The sequence below is a fragment of the Eutrigla gurnardus genome, assembly GCF_963514095.1.
Source record: "Eutrigla gurnardus genome assembly, chromosome: 9".
Lineage (NCBI taxonomy): Eukaryota > Metazoa > Chordata > Actinopteri > Perciformes > Triglidae > Eutrigla > Eutrigla gurnardus.
In genome coordinates, this window is record NC_139923.1 from 2,085,648 (window position 1) to 2,105,643 (window position 19,996).

At 41.5% G+C, this 19,996-nt stretch overlaps 1 pseudogene across 1 annotated transcript in view; it reads right to left on the reverse strand.

Moving 5' to 3' along the window:
* Positions 1-19,996, reverse strand: part of LOC311019035 (peroxisomal succinyl-coenzyme A thioesterase-like) — a 54,284-nt pseudogene that overhangs the window by 23,196 nt on the left and 11,092 nt on the right. Inside the window, exon 6 of the transcript XR_014599292.1 lies at positions 18,755-18,873. The product of XR_014599292.1 is annotated as a peroxisomal succinyl-coenzyme A thioesterase-like (transcript). The remainder of the gene's footprint in view (positions 1-18,754; positions 18,874-19,996) is intronic.

Genomic DNA, 19,996 nt, shown 5'->3' on the forward strand with positions numbered 1-19,996 from the left:
CATAATAGATTATACTTTTTCAATTTTCATAGGCCAAGACTTCTGTATCACTTTAGTTTAAGAATTAGGCAGTTGGTCTGTATTTGAATGACAGCCACCCACTCAAACAACCCAAGGGGGCCCCGCAACCCAGCGGCTGAAACATCCCGCTATACAAGAGGTCCAGGGATTACCTCTTTCATGGAAGACCTTTTTTTGTTTTTTTGTAACGGTTCACTGTCTTGACTGTTCTGTTATTACTGTTCATGGTTCGTATTTGCTGTTCTCAGGGGAAGCGAGTGAGTGTCCAGGAGAATACTGGTTTATAGCTGAGTAACAAATCATTTTAGGTTATCACCCTAAATGTCAGTGGTTGGTCGACTCCTGTCAAGAGAAGTAAAGCAATATCCAAAATAAAAAGGGAAAAGGCACAAATTATATTTTGGCAAGAAACCCATCTCACAGATCAGGAGCATGAAAAGATAAAGAGTATGGGTTTTAAACATACTTACTATTCATATTTTAAAGCAGGACGCAAGAGGGGCGTGGCAATTTTGATACCAAACAAGGTTCATTTTGAATTCCAGTCAGAGATTAAAGACAAGGAGGACAGGTTTATAATGGTAAAGGGCAAATTAGATGATAAGGACATGACCCTGTTGAATGTATATGCGCCCCCAGGCAGCAACAAAATATTCTACAAGAGAATATTTGATTTAATAGCATTCCATTCTACCGGAGTCTTGATCTGTGCAGGAGACCTTTACGTAATTTTGAACCCAAAGTTGGACACAACTAATCAAAAAAGGAAAATCACTCCTACTGAAAAATGGATTAAAGGAGAAGACATGGGTTTGATAGACGTCTGGAGGGATTTCCACCATCAAGATAGGCAGTTTACTTTCTATTCAAACCGTCACAATGCATATTCAAGAATTGACTATCTACTTATGCATAACTCAGAGAGGCACAGGCTTAAGGAATGTGAGATAAACCAGAGAGATATATCAGATCACTCTAGTGTCCACTTGAAATTACATCTAGATACTAGACCCAAAGTGGCAACATGGAGATTTAATGTAAGCATGTTAAACAGCCCTGAGTTTAAAGGAAAAGTTCGGAATTTTGGACATAGGACCTCATTTCCAACTTACCCGAGGTGATATAGGTCGGTGGAGACCGTTTTCAGCACAATTGGTCCAGTCCTTATAGTTGCACAAGTCACTGTTGCTAAACTGGTGTTGAGCTAGCGCACGTCAACGGTAACATCCAGCCTGTCACTAAAAACAGCTTTAACTGCTCCGCAGAACACCCGAGACAAATGTATTATAACGACTATCGATGTACATGTCAGTGTTGGTAGAATAATTTTAGAAATTAAACCAACCTTGCATTTTCAATGATAAAACATTTTGAGGGACTAGTTTCTCAGCAGCAGCGGAATTTTACTTTGCGTGTTAGTAGTAGTGCGTAAAAACGAAACCTAAGCGCCCTACAGTCGTGACAGCTAGTACTCGTAGCAGCGTTATAAAAATGGTGCTTCAGTGTGCGTTCAGAAATTGCAACAATAAAAGTTACAGATGGGCACCACAGAGTTTCCACCGATTTCCATTACAAGAACTGGACAAGAAGGACTGACAGCAGCTGAATAAACTGGCGTGATTGTCAGCGAAACCGAAACCGTCTTCCTCTGTAGCCTCACTAGCCCGGAGATAATATCAATCCGCCGCTGACGTAGCCTTAGCAACAACAGGGAACAAAGTATAAGCTATTCCAATGCCATGCAAGGTTGGTTTAGTTTTTTTAATTATTCTACCAACACTGACATGTACATCGATAGTCCGACGTCATAATACATTTGTCTCGGGTGTTCTGCGGAGCAGTTAAAGCTGTTTTTAGAGACAGGCTGGATGTTACCGTTGACGTGCGCTAGCTCAACACCAGTTTAGCAACAGTGACTTGTGCAACTATAAGGACTGGACCAATTGTGCTGAAAACTGTCTCCACCGACCTATATCACCTCGGGTAAGTTGGAAATGAGGTCCTATGTCCAAAATTCCGAACTTTTCCTTTAAAGGGAAAATAAAGAAAGAATTAAAAACATATTTGGAAGACAATGATGTTGTGGGACGCTGCCAAAGCGGTCCTGCGGGGGAAAATTATATCAGAATCTGCATTCATAAAAAAAATGAAACTCAAAAATGGTTAAACCTGCAGAAGCAACTAACAGAACTGGAACAACAACATAGTAAAAGTAAAGATCCACAATTACTTCTACAGATGAGACCGCTCAAACAAGAAATAGATAAGATTTACTGTGATGAAGTAGAGAAAAATCTCAGGTTTACAAAACAGAGATACTATGAGGCAGGCTCGAAAGCATCCAAGCTGTTAGCCTGGAGGCTGCTAAAACAGCAATCAGAAAATACAGTCTATAAGATTAGGGACCCTGCCACAAAAAAAGTTACATGTAAACTAGAGGGAATTCAGAAGGCATTCGAGAAATTTTACCAGACACTTTATACCCAACCCACACCGTTCGAACCTGCTAAAGTAGAAGAGTTCCTGAGCCAATTGGATCTGCCCTCCTTGGGGAAATTGCAAAATGAAAAATTAACAAAAGAAATATCAGCTGAAGAAATCGACAAGGCGATCTCCTCCCTGAAGTCTTGTAAGTCTCCAGGGACAGACGGATTTCCAGGAGAATGGTATAAATCACTGAGGGAGCAATTAATACCAATACTACATAAAAGCTTCAATTACACCCTGAGGGAGGGAGTCATCCCCCCGTCTTGGAGGGAGGCTACCATCTCGGTGATTTCAAAAGAGGGCAAAGACCCTAAAGAATGCGGCTCCTACAGACCTATCAGTGTTTTAAATCAAGATTATAAATTATATGCAACTATTTTAACTAAAAGAATGGAGGAAGTGATCCCTTTTTTGATTGACGAAGACCAAACTGGATTTATTAAATGTAGACAAACACAGGACAACATAAGGAGAACCCTCCACACCATTGAACACATAAAAAAGGAAAACATTTGAGCTATTCTACTTAGTATGGATGCGGAAAAGGCATTTGATTCGGTGGGGTGGGAATTTCTTTATACAGTCATGGAAAAAATTTGGCTTCCATGAGAAGTTAATTAAAGGCATCAAAACACTATATACAGCCCCCTTAGCCAGAATTAAGGTAAATGGAGGCCTTTCAGAAACAGAAAGATTAATGGATTCCCTGCAGGTGTATGGACACTTGTCAGGCTACACCCTTAACGTCGACAAAACACAAGCTCTGACGTTCAATTTTGTACCATAATTAGAACTTAAAAACACAGGTTTAACTGGGACTCCACCTCTATGAAATACTTAGGTGTTAAATTAACTAAGGATATACCACAGTTATTCTTTGAAAACTATGTAAGAATAAATTCACATATAAAGGAAGATCTAGAAAGATGGGCCTCTTGGTAACAGAATTATGTCAATAAAAGCAAATATTTTACCCAGATTACTCTACCTGTTTCAGTCCTTACCCATTTGTGTCCCTGATAGTCAGTTAAGAGAATGGGATAAGATGATATCCCGTTTCATCTGGAATGGAAAAGCTCCCAGGGTGAGATACAAAACATGACAGTTGCCAAAGTATGGTAGGGATGGGCTTACGAGGCTCAAAGATTACTATTTAGCAGCACAAGTAAGACCACTGCTGCTCTGGTGCAATAAATACTACTTCGCAAAATGGAAAGAAGTTGAACTATCACTGTCAGACAGGCCTATACAGAGGCCTGTCTGACAGGAAGCCCAGTGGAGGCTAAACAACTTGACATCCAGAGCCAGTGGGTTAGATTCTCTATAGAAACCTGGTTTGGCTTGGTGAAACAACTTAACATTCAGAAAGAAATTGTGTGCATGTGGCCAACCCATGACCCAGATTTCAAACCAGGTATGAATGATGGAGGCTTCACTCAATGGGCGAGAAAAGGACTCTCCACATTATGTCTATTTGTCGAAAACCTGGAATTCATAGACTTCAAGACCATATCTGATAAATACGACCTTGCTCGGCAGGATTTTTATAGGTACCTCCAACTCCGACACTACTTTGATAAGAACATTAAAGGACTTATACAGGAAAATATATCAGGTATTACCAAAATGTTTATCAAAGCCTATAATACAAAACTGTCCGGAAAGATCATTGGTGAATTATATAGACATATAGCTGAATTAAGAGGTCATTCAACAAACTATATTAAGACGAAATGGGAAAAAGAGTTGGGAATCGTTATTACTTCTGAAGACTGGACAAATGTAATAAACACACAAATCACTACTACAGCCTCACAACTGTGGAGAGATTTTTCCTGGAAAAACTATGTCCGATTCTTCATAACACCAAAGCAAAAGTCTAAACAGACAGGACTACAACCTACATGCTGGAGAGGGTGTGGACACAGTATGGCAGATCATACACACATATTCTGGAGCTGTCCCACGCTTAAATCCTTCTGGGAAGGAGTTCAAAGTATTATCAGTGAAGTTTTGCAGTATAATTTTAATTTCACTTGTTTATCATTCTACCTGGGCAATATGGACACAGAATTACCAAAAAACGACAGATACCTCCTAAAAAATCTTCATGGCTGCCAGCAAAAAAGCCATAACAAGAAGATGGCTCAACACAGAACCTCCCACGGTTAAACAGTGGGAAGCCATAATTAAAGACATCCAAACAATAGAACTACTGACGTTTAGTCTCAGATTACAAAGGGACAAAGGCGATGCCCTCTGGGAAAAATGGAGCACTTATATTACAAGAAGAGGTGATAACCAACCTTAATGCTTTATATATTTTGGTTTTAAGAAAAACAATGACTATATTGCTGTAATGTATGTGACATATGACCCACTCACAACCCCACGGTTCTCTCATGTTTTGTTCCTATGAGTGTTCATACGTATGTGTGCAACTGTGAATGAATGTGTATGATTATTTAGACATATGGGTGTAAGTGAACATGTGCACTCGTGAGATCAGGTGCACAGACATATGTGTACATATACCTTCTGTTCCTTTTGTGTCTATAAGGGCACTACATGGCTAGCATTTGTATTACTCAGCCTCATCATATTGTACCCATAACTACTTTTGTTCATTACACTGATGCTGCCCATGTTTTGTACAAAAAAACGTGAAAAAATTAAGTAAAAAAAAAAAAGATATATCATCGATGTCCGACAGCCCTACAAACACAAACCAGAGAACAGCTGTTTAATCACAAACTTGTCCACAACGCTGCGAAGACAGATGTTAAGTCACATTGGTACTTGGTAACGTTTAGTGAGCAAACGGCAGTCAGAAAGTGGCATGCTAACGTTGTTGTTAGCAATATCACGCTAGCTGGCTAGCTAGCCGATCAGCTTACATTAGTTGAGGAAGCATAGCCACTAGTTGCTGCTGTTACGAACATAATCACTAGCTTGGTAAACTAGACAGAAATGTGTCGTTGGTTTGCAACGACGTGAAACATTTTAAAAGTGAAACTTACCGGGAACGACGTTAGTAAAACTCCGTAGCAACGTATTTTCCCCTGTCGCCTCGAGCATTAACCCCGCCCCCAGCCCCTGACGTAGGTTTGCGAACGGTTCTAGACCAGCAAAGAGTTGGTGCCGCTCTGGAACCAGTTTTGCTGCCCGAGAGCCGGTTCTTTGTCTGTGGAAACAGGAAGAACTGGTTCGCGATTAGGCACCGGCTCCGAACCGGCCCTCAAAATGCCTCGGTGGAAAAGGGGCATCTGTGGAGAGGCCTCCAGTCCATCACAAACTACAAGAAACCCTCCCCCACTGCAGAAGCTAACCTTGGTCTGGCTAACGACCATAACACTTTCTACTGTTGGTTCGAAAAAGACTCATTCACACCCCTTCCCCCGAGCCACCTGCCACCTCCATCTCCCCCCTGGCTTCCCTTCCTCCTGCTCCTGCCACTTCCCCACCTCACCCCCCTTGCCCTCCTACTGAAATCCATCACCGATCCCCTGCTGGACCCACTGCAATTTGCCTACAGGGCAAACAGGTCAGTGAACGACGCAATGAACATGACTGTCAGCACTGGTGCTCCTCAAGGGTATGTCCTGTCCGCTCTATTGTTCTCCCTCTACACCAACGACCGCACCTCAGGTGACCCGGCTGTCAAGCTCCTAAAGTTTGCAGACGACACCACTGTCATTGGTCTTATCCAGGACGGTGACGAGTCTGCTTACAGACTGGAGGTTGAGCGGCTGGTATCCTGGTGCAGCCAGCACAACTTGGAGCTTAACACTCTAAAGACTGTGGAGATGATAGTGGACTTCAGGAAACACCCCACAGCACTGCCCCCCCTCACAATAGCAAACAGCCTGGTGTCCAGAGTGGACTCATTCAAGTTCCTGGGAGTCACAATTTCCCAGGATCTGAAGTGGGAACACAACATCAGAGCCACACTTAAAAAAGCCCAGCAGAGGGTGTTCTTTCTAAGGCAGCTGAGGACACATGGCCTACCACAGGAGCTTATGGCCATCTTCTACACAGTGGTCATTGAATCCATCCTCTGCACCACTATCTCAGTCTGGTTTGGTGCGGCCACAAAGAAAGACATAAACAGACTCCAGCGCACCATCAGATCAGTGGAGAAGATCATTGGCATCCCCCTGCCCTCCCTTCAGGACTATCTTGCAAGAACCAAAAAGCAGGCTGGGAAGATTATCAGTCACCCCACTCACCCCAGGCACCATCTCTTTGAACTCCTCCCCCCTGGCAGACGCTACAGATCACTGTATGCCAATACTTCCAGACACAAACACAGCTTCTACCCCTCTGCCACCAAGATAATGAACAGCTAGTCCCCTTGCACTGTACACTGCTGCCCTTCCTCTACACATTCTGTACCATACCCATATTGTACATTGATTTTACATTATACCACATTAGACAAATTGTGTATAGGTCCCTCCTTCAGCCCAAATTTATATATACACATAATTAATATATTATGTATATTTTGTACATAAGATTGTCTATCTTACCTATGTGGAAAATGTCTTTATTGTTGTGCGTATGTATGTGTATGTTTCTATGTATGTCTACTGTCTGAGAGTGTCCACTCTACCTGAGTCAAATTCCTTGTATGTGTGCATACTTGCCAATACAGCTGATTCTGATTCTGATTGATAAAATCCTCAAAAGCTTTTCAGAAGCTTTATACTGCAAAGTGGTCGGAGTACATATCCCACTGTGCCTTAAGCACAATTAGTGACTTGAAATATAACAAACCAGCCAAATTAGCGCTCACTGATGATGTGACAAAATTTAACAAGCATCTTGACAAAACTGCTGAGTCAGCAACTGCTGCATTGAAGAAGGAGACAACAGTGCAGAACTATTCCAGCCTTGCAAAAGCTGCATCGACCAAGATTGTCCTCTTCAATAGAAGACGTGTTGGGGAGGCCTCAAAGATAAAACAGGAATTTTCTGGAGAGAAACAAAGAAACAAACACCCTTGATGAATTGGGGCTGTCAGAGTAACTATTTGCACAGAGTAACTATCTGCACTTTTTTGAGCGTGTTGAACTGAAAGGAAAAAGGGAGAGAAAGGTAGCAGTGCTGCTGACACCTGAGATGGGAAATGCACTCAACATTATGATTGAGAAGAGGAAGGATTGTGGTGTTCCAGACCAAAATGAGTACTTGTTTGCTGTACCAAATTGTCTGACTTGCTTCAGAGGACATCAGTATCTCAAACAGCTCGCAGATGAGTCTGGTGCCAAGAGGCCAGAGTATCTATGATCAACTCAACTGCGCAAAGACATAGCGACCACATCACAAATCCTGAACTTGAAGAGCAACGAACTAGATCAGCCTGCTGATTTTATGGGGCACGGTATATCAGTACTTAGACAGTTCTACTGTCTGTCAGAGCCTACCATACAGAGTGCAAAAATGTCCAAGTTGCTCCTTGAACTGGAAAAGGGAAAGATGCATGAGCTTAAAGGAAGATCTCTTGATGAAATTGAAGGTATTTCAATTCGTATGTTGTTTACGAAAAACGTAAACTTAAAGGGGCTATATTATGTATTTAAAGAAATCTTGGTTTTACGGGATCTTCATGGGCAACATTTAACAGAGGGCTTCATCACTGGAGTTTTATAAACTGTGCCTTTGTTAATCTTTCAGTTTTATAGTAATTAATTAACCTATCAAGTAAATACTTAACTTTGCTGTCACACTCATGTAGGTCATTCAGGTGCCGTCCATTTCTTTTGTTCAGCTTTGAGATGGTTGTACACCTTCATCAGAGTCCAGCTGTCTCGAATGAATTGGTTTGGACCTGATTTAGAATGAACATACCTGTCTAAATATGGCCTTACAGCTCATAGTGCATATCAGAACAAAAATTAGATCCATGAGGTCAAAAGAGCTGAAGAAGAGCTCAGAGACAGCTGTAGCAAGACACAGATCTGGACAAGGCTAGAAAAAAAATCTCCATAATTCTGATATGGAAGATGTTTTGACATTAATGTGCAATCCACTGGATAACACAGCATCTATGAGTCTATATTCCAGAAAGTGTGTTCAATGAAAACTGACTTGATCCAGAAACGGAGATCACTTTCATTCTGAGTCAGTTACCAAAGTAACATTGACATAACGCTCCGACATTCAGATATTACATGTGGAGTTCAAATTAAAATCTATTCATCGTCTGTAACACTGGGACACCGATGTATGATGTAACATTTTTAATTTGTATTATAAACAAGTTAAAGTACTTTCCCATTATTTGTCCAGATTTCCAGGAGGATAATGAAGCAGAGGAAGATTGTCCTCGTGAACTGAAAGGTATGTATTTTGAATATGATCTAGCATGTTGGTACACATAGTACATACTCTCCATTGATTAATTTATTACCCATTCCATCATTTAATTTTTGAATCCAGTGTAGATCCTGGCCACTACAACAATGGCCGCGTTTCCCGGATTTGATGGTTCTTAAGGAATTAAGAACCCTATTAACCTCTTAAAAGACTAACAGCGCCCCCTAAAAATTTAAAATGTCTCAGGGAAGTAAAACAAGCACGAATACAGTCATGTGACACATTGTTTTGTTTCCTATTCCTATTTCCTTCTTAGTGAAAGATCTTCTTACCTGTCTGGGCCTGGTTCCCGATAACGTCCACTCTTAGCGCGCTACTCCTAGACTCCTACGTTATGACTTACCAAAGTTGTTTACCTCTATAGTCGTGGTTCCGTACACGGCGCTGTCCAGAAAGAAAGTGCTGAAATCGATTGCTCAGAGTTTGATTTTCCATTTCATGCGCAGGTGCATGACAGCACTATATTATAAAATGTAGGCTATTGCAGTGTTTGCGAATAAAACATTGCTAGAAATCCTTCTAGGCCTAAACATTTTTTTAACCATGGTCGAACATACTTCCATAGCCTATACTGATTTAAAGAAAGATATAATAAATATACTGTAGAAACAGCGGAGGAGATTGAGCCAATTACATCCTTAATTACATGCGTATTTGTTGCCGTTGTAGTCGAAACTTATGCAATATAGCCGCGTCGGTCAATATATCCATGGGATTGAAGTTGATCCTTGAAGTTGAAATTATGTATCCCAACTAAACAACGTCTTTGGTTCAGCACGAGGATATGTTGTATTGCTGCCATAGTTTTGCCACTGTTCACAACCGTCACCGGCGTCCATTTATGACATTTTTTAATTGTTTAACGATGTGCCAATTTCCCAAATTGCTTGCAGGATTGTGCATGCCTTGACATTGACTGGCCTAATTGGCAAATTAAATGACACTGTAATATACCTAGGCAACTTCTGAGGTTGAGGTAAAGCTTAGCCTTGTGATGAAATGCATGCGCATTTTATTTTTATTTTCTTCATGAATGACTTAAAACCATTGGTGAAACACAACACTGACAATAAGCAGTTCCATGCGCAGCGACTAGCGTCAGGAGCTGAAACATCGCTACGGTAGAGCTAAGAAGGCTCTAAGAGTGCTCCAGACCACTCTTACCAACGTATGAAGTACGAAAGATATTCGTAGCAAAGAACGTTTCGGGAAACACGCGAAATGTTAAGTAGGAACTCTAAGTAGGGGTTACGAAATGACGTAGCGTTAAGAAGGCTTTAAGAAGGCTTCGGGAAACCGGGCCCTGATCTATTTCTGCTTTCATTGAGCTAACTGATGTTGGAAATTAGTGTTTATTGAACCTGCTCTCTGGGCCAGGTTTCTTGTCCTCAATAATGTCTAGCATATTTACAGTAAAAATAACCAACTGTAAATAATGTTCAATATATTGCATTACAAAATTGAACAACAGATACTATTTAATAAAATGCATCTACTATGCTCTCCTGTTCCACATTATTCAGACATGGACACTCCTGAAGCAGACATGGACACTCCTGAAGCAGACGGACTCCTTCCTGTACATCATGTTATGATCAAGTTGAATTTTAATTTGTATCAAGTTTATAATATCCAGTGCGTAACCTTCGGGAGTTTCTAGGCCTACAGAGAAAGGTCATCATCCTCAGAACAACATGGACATGAACAAGGACAGAGAGACAAAGAGAGAGAGAAGTGGGGTTTGTATGTTCAATTTGCACATGAATAAATCTGAAGGAAATGCTGGAAATTTGAAAAAAAAAAAACTTGAAATATCGCTAGAAAGTTTTTCATAGTAGGTGGAAAAGTCAACATATAGATAAATGAAATATGCAACCTTTTGCAGTGGAAAAAGTTTTTACTATTACAGACATACGCATACAGGAAGTACATCATCATTTATTACAATTAGTAAACAGCTGGCACAGCCGCCTCTTACTCTATGAGTGGCAAACAAAACTCCCATTAATTCTCATGGTTAGTCATTGTTTATATCCAGATGAAAAATGTAGTCAGCCATACTAACAAACAATTATGTCATCTTGTTTGTTTTCAGGACGCAAAGGCAAAACACATAGACCATGGACAGCAGAGGAAAATGCTGTGCTGGACATTTCAAGTCTCACATAATTTAAGGCCATTTGGTATCAAAGAAAGTGTTTGGTTTGTAAAGAATGTGAACAGCCAGCACTGAAAAATAGAACGTGCCAAAACATTCGAGACTTTGTCAGAAACAAGGGGCTGACTTTTAAGCACCAAAACTGAGCTGAACTGAACAAAACTGAAGTACAATATCTGTGCAACCAGAGTTGTGACAATAAGCGATAAATAGTTATCAATTCATGATCGTTGTATATTATTAAGTGTAATGTTTTTTAGGAAGTTGCTGGTAACATCTGGCAGGGGGACAGCCAATGTAAATCAGCCTCTGGCTGCAATTGGGTGCAATAATGTTTTTTCTTTTAATATGTTCAATGTTGCACATTGTCCCGTTGAATAAATGAATTGAAATTGAAATCTGTTAGTTGTGATAGGTAATGTTCTTAACAATAGTTAGAGCTGGAGCTCAGCTCTGTACTGCTGAAGCATGTTATGTCAAAATGTCATAAGTAAAAGAAAATGTTATGTCATAATGTAAAATGCAAAAGATAAGAAAAGATTATGATGAAGATTTTATCCTGTGGGTAATGGGGGCGGGACTAGATAAGCTTTGGCTTCTCCAACTTTCCCTTTCGGCCATGTGTATTGTATCATTTTAACAAAGATGAAGTGTGATGATGACGATTTAATTGACATGCCCAAAATAAACAAATAAACAAATAAATAAATAGTTACATCAATATGTAATGCTACATAAAAAGCTTGAAGGCTTCAAATAGAACCTGTGATTGGTATCGGTTATTGGCCCAAAAAATCCTGATAGGAGCACCTCTAACGTCTACCACCATTTTTATAGGTGAGTAAGGCTCCTATTCCAACAACTGCTGCATTTGCTCTCCATTTTTGTGTTGTCTTTTTAGAATATATCTATGGTGTCAATCAACAGCTTGTGTTTGTCAAGTTTCTTACTTTTCCTCAACATGCCAAACTTGAAAGGCCTAGAAAACAACAGATGACGCACAGACAACTCAGTTCCTTTTCCTTTTCTTTTCTGAATTTATTTTGTTAATTCAGGAGGTTCAGTTTCAGGTTGATAACCTTAAGAAATCCATCCATCCATCCATCCATTGTCTACCGCTTATCTTGTATTCAGGGTCGCGGGGGGGCTGGAGCCGATCCCAGCTGTCATTGGGCGAAGGCAGGACCCTGGACAGGATGCCAGTCTATTGCAGGGCCAACATGTAGAGACAGACAACAATTCACACTCACCAATTAACCTATCCCCATCCTGCATGTCTTTGGACTGTGGGAGGAAGCCGGAGAACCCGGAGAGAACCCACGCTTACACGGGGAGAACATGCAAACTCCACACAGAAGGAACCCGGGGCCGACCCGGGAATCAAACCCGGGACCCTCTTGCTGTGAGGCGAGAGTGCTACCCACTAAACGACCGTGCAGCCCACCTTAAGAAATCATAAAGGAAAAATACAATTACTGCATTATCAGCTTCCATAAACAATAAGAAACAATAATAAACAATCCATTCAAGAAGCACGATTACTATTACTTCACGCACTGTTAAGATTTTAATCATGTAGCCCAATACGTCAGTGGAGAGAGTAGACAGAAGTCCAGGTTGTCTTGCGTTGAAAAGGTTTATTTACTTGATCAAGGAGAAGTTAATGAATGATCAGTACACGTTATGTTCTAATGCTCCTTTCAATTCTGAAGTGTCTGTCCTCTGGGGAAACCACACAGATAATGCCATAGGTTTGAGCCATGCCCAAATATGGGCAGATCCAACACATCTACAGAATTTTGTCTACTTGTCTAGACAAAACATTGCTTAGATGCCACTCAGGACCTTTGTCCTCCATCCAACATATTATCAAACCTCTGACTCCAGTTACCTTTACCCCATTGAGGGAAAATAGTCAAACACACATCTTTCCCCAAAAGGAGCAGACTCACTGCTTACCACTGTCTCAAGGGAAGACGGTGTCTTAACCCAAGGTTCGGTGTGGCTTTGCCATGACTGCTAAGCCACGTTTGACCCAGTGCATATGTTATAAGAATTTTGTATAACATCATGAGTTTATTATTCCTTGTTGGGGCACCAACATTGTTAAGATTCCACAGAATGATATATTTGAGGGTTTTACGACTCTGGGGGGCCCATGTATGAAGGACGGATTGGATTGTTGTCACTTTAGTAAATCCACTGTTAACCTAATGCTCCCAGCTATATCTCAAGGTGTCTAAATGTTATCAGAGGCTGAGGAGTCTGGATGTCTGGTTTTTGCTTAAGGATAAGACACCAGTGACGTACTATCTCTTTTTCCCTTTAAAAGACTCAAGTCATAACACTGATTTGAGCACTTTCTCTGTAGCACCCTCATACGTTGTTGCATTGTAAACTGCTCCTCTTGATCAAGATTAAAGTCAGACATCGACTTTACTTCTGTCTCCGATCTCCTCCTTGGGTGAATTTATTCGTTTTACGGGGAAATTCTTTTAACAATTTGGCGCCCAACGTGGGGCCCAATATCTGTTTTACGGGGAAATTCTTTTAACAGCATATTAATGATGGAAAGTTCCCTAACACGTGCTGCTTAGAGTAAACAAAAGATCAAACAATAGATTGGCGTCTAACTAATCTCTCTCATAATCTTGAAATTAATAAACAAATAATGCAAACAATCAGCACATGATAGGGCTGGGTATCGGTACTCAATACCTTTCAGGTATCGACCAAAACAACCCGGTACCAAGAAGTATCGAAACTGCGCCTGTCAAACGATACCTACACTCGGTTCTTTTTGTACCCAGATCAAGAAAAAAATGACTGTTTCTATGGTTTTGCTCGCAGCCAATCACCGCAAGCGTTCTTGGATTCAATGCGCCGTGTGATTGGTCAATGGTCCACCACCGCAACAACAATAATTGTATGGCGGTAACCCCTCCCCTATGTGCTCCTCCGAGCTCTATCGTTCGCCCTCGCAGCCTCCCATCTCCCTCTTATTTTACGAAAATAGTTCAGCGAAATGTGTTTCTGAAAACATTTTAGGTGAGAAATAAGAGTTTGGGAGCGGCGCCGTCTCTGGATACTCGCCACTCCACGCCGGCATAACACAGCTTCTTACATAGACAATGAATGGGAACATTCCCTCCGCTATGAACGGCAGGACGCCGTTTAGTTTCCCGGTGTGTCCGGGACTTCCACAACATGTATAAAGCAGTAATAGTTTTTATTACTGCCACGAATGATGAAACATTATCGGTGTAAATGCAGCGGGTGCCGGTTGGATTTCTCTCTCACCCCGACAGCAGCACGCCCCGATCCCAAACTGCTCGGCGATCACTCGCCACAATCCCATGTTTTGTAAGGTTACCGGTAGTTTTAGCTTCTGTAGCTAAGTTAAAAAAAGTATCGAATGAAGTACTCGAGTGGTAATCGGTATCGTTTTAAGGGTACTGGTATCGAAAAATTTTAAACGATACCCAGCCCTCGCACATGATGAGCTGCACATGTATCGATAGCGTCTCTGGTTTCTCCTAATGTTGAAAAGTAATGGTTGTCATTCATTCATTTGTGATCCCATCAGTAATCTAACTCAGATTTATCTGTATATTCTCTTAACCTGAAGAGTACGTTTTTTACGTGATACTAAAAACCTGCAGTTTTGCATGTAACTTTGTACTGACTCTACAGCAGCAACCAAAGCTTTCAGTTTTGGATATGAGATTCAATATAGTATTGTATTCTTGTAGACCTTGTAATGTCTGTCAGTCTCTCATACCATTACAACACTGTTGGTTTCACAAACCACTATTTTTGATATGTCTTTTAAGTTCACTTGATGTTGCGTTAGGTGTGGTCTCATAAACCTCTGCCACACAAGAACCTGCAAGATTGATCTCTTAAACCACATATGCCTGTATGTGTGTGTATGTGTTGGTGCTGCCATACTCTGTATATTTTCCTGCTTTTTTGTCCTTAGCCAATCACATCCATGAAATTAGCACCAACAAAGTAAAGCAACTCCTTTTCTCTTTATCGTGTCATTGTTTTCTGATTTAGTTGCTTGATTAACTTGAAAGCAAGTGCAACTATGCTGTGCTACCTAGCTAGCTTACATGCTAGCTCTCCTTCTCGCTCTCCCTCTCACTGCAGCTTGTGTATTGATGTTGTTGATGTGTGATCTTTACATCGCAGAATTATCCTTCGACTGTTAGTACACTCTGGCATCGTGATTCACCTTAACACCATGAAAGGCCAGTGCTACACTTTTGCTTTGCATAGACATTTCCACTATAATCTGGTGTGTTAAATTAAACTTTTTCTAGGTTGGCCATTTGAAAAAAACAGATATTTTGACTTTGAATGCATCGCCGAACTGAAACGTCCCCTTCGTTCAGACCTATGTTCAAAGCCCCTCCCCTTCGTTCAGACCTATGTACAAAGCCCCGCCCCTTCGTTCAGACCTCTGGCCATCCAATTATTTTCTCCAGCCTTTTTTGATTGGCACAGCCACAGGTGACATTTTTTATTTTATTTTATGTCAGAGCATTTAATGTATTCGTTGCTATCGGTATATTACGAGGATTTCAAGTAATAAAACATAACCCCCGCTTAATGACACCCCACCCACCCATATCAGCTCCCTCGTAGCTACCAAGTATTTCAAAACTGTGGGAAACACTGCCAGTAGGGGAATTTCAGGATGCAAAATGGCTGCAGGACCTTGCATTTATGAATATTACATACCAGTTGAATAATCTGACCAAAATTATGCAAAGCCAAAACAACATTGTCACACAGTATTACGCACTTTCCAGTTGAAGCTGACTTGGCGGGACTCTGCTCTGTCAAATATCACCCTGCTCATTTTCCCTGTCTATGAAATGCATGTGCTGCTGGCATTGATGCCGACATGAATCAGTACAATGACAAGGACCTCAAGTTCACAATTCAAGTCAAGGCTTCTGATCTGCCCATGGAAATTAAATTTGAGATAACTGACCTACAGTGTGATTCATATTTAAAGGACAAATTTGCCTTGTGGATTCTGACTGATTTTATCAGTATGTCTTAGCAGCGTAAAACTTGAGAGCCCTGGCTGCACTTGCGAAGGCTAAGAGGTGCCAGGTTCCAGGATGAAATTAAAGAGTGAGTAGCCAGTGCTACCAGTGCTACCAGTGCTACCAGTGTGCGTACCCGTAAGCAAACTCTGAGGCATGCGTACCGGTACGCACATTCTGCACTTCAGCTGTGGTGAACTGAAGTCAGATTGTAGGAAGTAAACGTGAGAAGAACTATATAATTTTGATGATTCGCACACATTTATTTTCACTCCATATACACCTTCTTTTAAAATCCAACTCGTATCAAAATCCTTTTGAAATATTGAATCAGCGCTGTCAAGGCAGGAGGAGGAAATGGCCCGACTGCATGTAATACAGGATACAATAAATACCCTCCATTAGATCACTGCAGAACACAGTATTCTCCTTATTTACTGTGCATATGTCATCAACACACATACATACAACCATTAAGCCATCGTATAATTGTTACACTTTATCCTCGTTTTAAAACCACCAGAGCGCAGAGGAAATGCGCTATAATAAGAGCCACGCTCGTGCGCGCTCAGTCGTAGAGCTTGGAGAGCGCAACATTACTTCAGGAGGCAGACCACCCGGCAAAGGTGGTAGAGTCCCAAGGCCAGCATGATGACCCCAAGCCACGGCCCTCTGCCCGACTGGACTGTTTTATATACAATAAAAGTTTAAAATCTGTTTACCCTTATACCTCGCGTCTGTGTCTCCCTCCTTTTCGGACACAATCAACGTCAAAGTCACATCAACATCAAACTTCCTCAACGCAAGCAATACATTGAATACATGTTGGTAAAGGAGCAGAAAGATGTCATTTACCTTCAGATCGGACCACTTTTTCGTGAGTTCCGCCACCGTCCACTCTGTCTCACTGACGCCGACAGCAGCAGCAATGTGTTGCCACTCGCACTGCTTCTTTATATTTGTGATTCCGCTGCTGCTGCCACTAAATAAAATTATTTTCCGGGCCTCCACCTCCACAACAAGTGTCTCTTTCTCCGTTTCTTCGCTTTTTTTCCTGACTTGTTGCCGTGATTCACCACACGGAAACGATTGCATGCCGGCTCATTAATATGGTAAAAAGTGGGCGTGTACAGGGCGGGATTCAGGTACGCACACTTGTAGGTGATCTGTGATTTATAAAGGGAACATTGCGTACAGCTTGCGTGCGCACAGTTTTATAAATGAGACCCCAGATCACTAGGTTCTAGGGTTGTCACGATACCAGAATTTCAGTAGTCGATACCAATACCTGTGAATTTCCACGATTCTCGATACTAATTCGATACCACAATTTAAAAAAAAACAACAACAACAGGACCCATGTACTTTTAAATTCACTAATTTATTGAAAACTGCTTCAAACTGTAGTAGTAGTAAAAGTATTTAACACCACTGTGCTTTAAGATCTTTTTGCACAGAATTTAAATTGCAGTACCAGCTGCCAACAGACCTATAGCCATCCAGTATAAAAACAAACAATACTGTGCTTATAAGGCACTTTTGCATGTCGGCTTGTTTGAATCAAGAAATTGCTCCGGATTCATCCGCCTCGAATGCAAAATATTTCACACGCGACTCTTCGCACCTGTCTTGTCGACGAGCCGACGTGTTGTGCTTTCGCTCCCACCTGCTGAAGCCATTTTTTTCAAAGACGGCAAGTTTTCTTCTTCAACGCCGCTTACTGCTCTGTGCTGCTCACACGCGTATACTGCACCCCGTCAGTTCCGCCAAGAATCGACACGGCTCGCCGAGTGAAAGTTGTATATTCGGATTCTGACGATACCAGAAAAAAGCAAGTATCGAATTATTTTTTCGTGTCGGCATCGAATTGGTACCGAAGTATCGGTTCTTGTGAAAACCCTACTAGGTTCTGTAATCACATCACATGGATTCTCCTACCATTGTTAGGCAGACAACACCCAGCTATTCCTCTCTTTTCCCCAACCTCTGACACCCACATTGCAACTCGCATCTCGGAATGTCTGGCAGACATCTCTGTCTGGACAACTGCACATCACCTCAAGCTTAACCTGAAAACTCCTCTTCATCCCGGGGATTCATCCACAGTATTGCCTTTGTTGTCGATGACCAACTATCCTGCACCTCCAACATCACTGCTGGTGCCTGATCCTGCAGATTTGCCCTCTACAATATCCGCAGGATTCGGACCTTCCTCACAAAGGATGCAACGCAACTCCAGGTCCAAGCACTGGTCATCTCCCGCCTTGACTACTGAAACTCTCTCCTGGCTGGACTCCCGGCCTCGGCGACTAAACCATTGCAGTGTATCCAGAACGCTGCAGCACGCCTCGTCTTCAATCTACCCAAATTCTCCCATGTGACCCCCCTCCTCTGTGACCTCCACTGGCTCCCTGTTGCAGCCCGCATCCAATTCAAGACGATGGCACTGGCCTTCAAGGCTATCGTCTTGAATTGCACTTTGCACTTAAATGTCAGAGTTGGAGCTGAATCAAACAACAACACACACCCCATATACACTGGTTTTCAGCTGTAAAAAGTAATCTGGGAATGTGTTTACTGCTAGAGCAGCACCATGAAGCTGTGTCAAGATGATGCCAGTAACTTTCGACGATGGCCATCTTACCTTTACAACTTGGGAGTAGACCGCCATTTTGAGGGTAATACTGGTGCCAAAAGAAAGACCCAACATGGCGATCCTGCTGCCGAGGATCTGAGATGCTGCTCCAGGACTCTGTAGGCCGTCTGCAGCAGGAACACATGTCAAAAATGTCATATTATTGTGGATAGAATTGTGATTTGTTTTCATTTCCATGCTTTATATTAACACGTACATATCAATCAAGATTGTCCTCACTATTGTAGAGGACAACGCTTTGTACATGTTTCTGTATTTCATGCCATGTCCTTGTAGTAATAATAGTTTCCCCAAAATCTAACAATGCCTGAAGATTAGGGGTGGGAAATTACAGAGTAACTCTACAATAATATCAGATTTTTAGGATGTAGATGATATCACGATAATGCGATACTGAATATATTTCAACATAATCTTCTATGATAAGCACCTCCATATTTTAATCCAAATATTGAAAATAAATAATCAGAATTTTAAAAAATGTATATCGATATTTGGCGCAAATGAATCAATACGTTTTGGAGCAGGGAGTATCACGATACAAAAGGTTTCGAAAATATGCATTTTATCAGAAGATATCGGCCAATGAACATTAGAGGGTGGGGCTACCAAAATGCAATTAGCATAACTCTATAACCTTTGCCCCAAAATTACGAAACTCGAAACCTATGTTGCAATAGCTTCAAGAACATGCATTACAAGTTTCATCAAAATTGGGTAATGTTTGGCGCTGGCCACAAATTTCCAAAGAGTGCCATTTTTTGGCCGTTTTTGCCTGTTTTTGGCCATTCACAGGGGTCGTACTAAATCAAACTTGTCCTATACCGTTGATCCGATCGATACCAAAATTGGATATGTGGTTGGAAAGGCCTTAAGGACAAAAAGTTTACCAAAGATGCTCCAAAAGTCTAGGGGCGTGGCCACAGCGGCGCCATGACTGCGCTACTATTTTCAACTTTCGCCATAGGCATTAAAGCTGTTATAACTTCACCGTTTCTTCTCCGATCTGTTTCAAAATATTCATGCTTGTTAACAGTCATGTCCTGAACACAACTGCACTGCAAATTTTAACTCACAGGTAGAGCGCCACCTAATGGCGACATGAAATGTGACTGATTTTAGGCCCTTTTTCTGAGCAACAGCCCCCCCCTCTAGGTAGGGGCGTAGACGCATGAAATATTTTTTCCAAGATAGCCCATGTGGAGATGTACCAAACAGCCTCTTGGACCC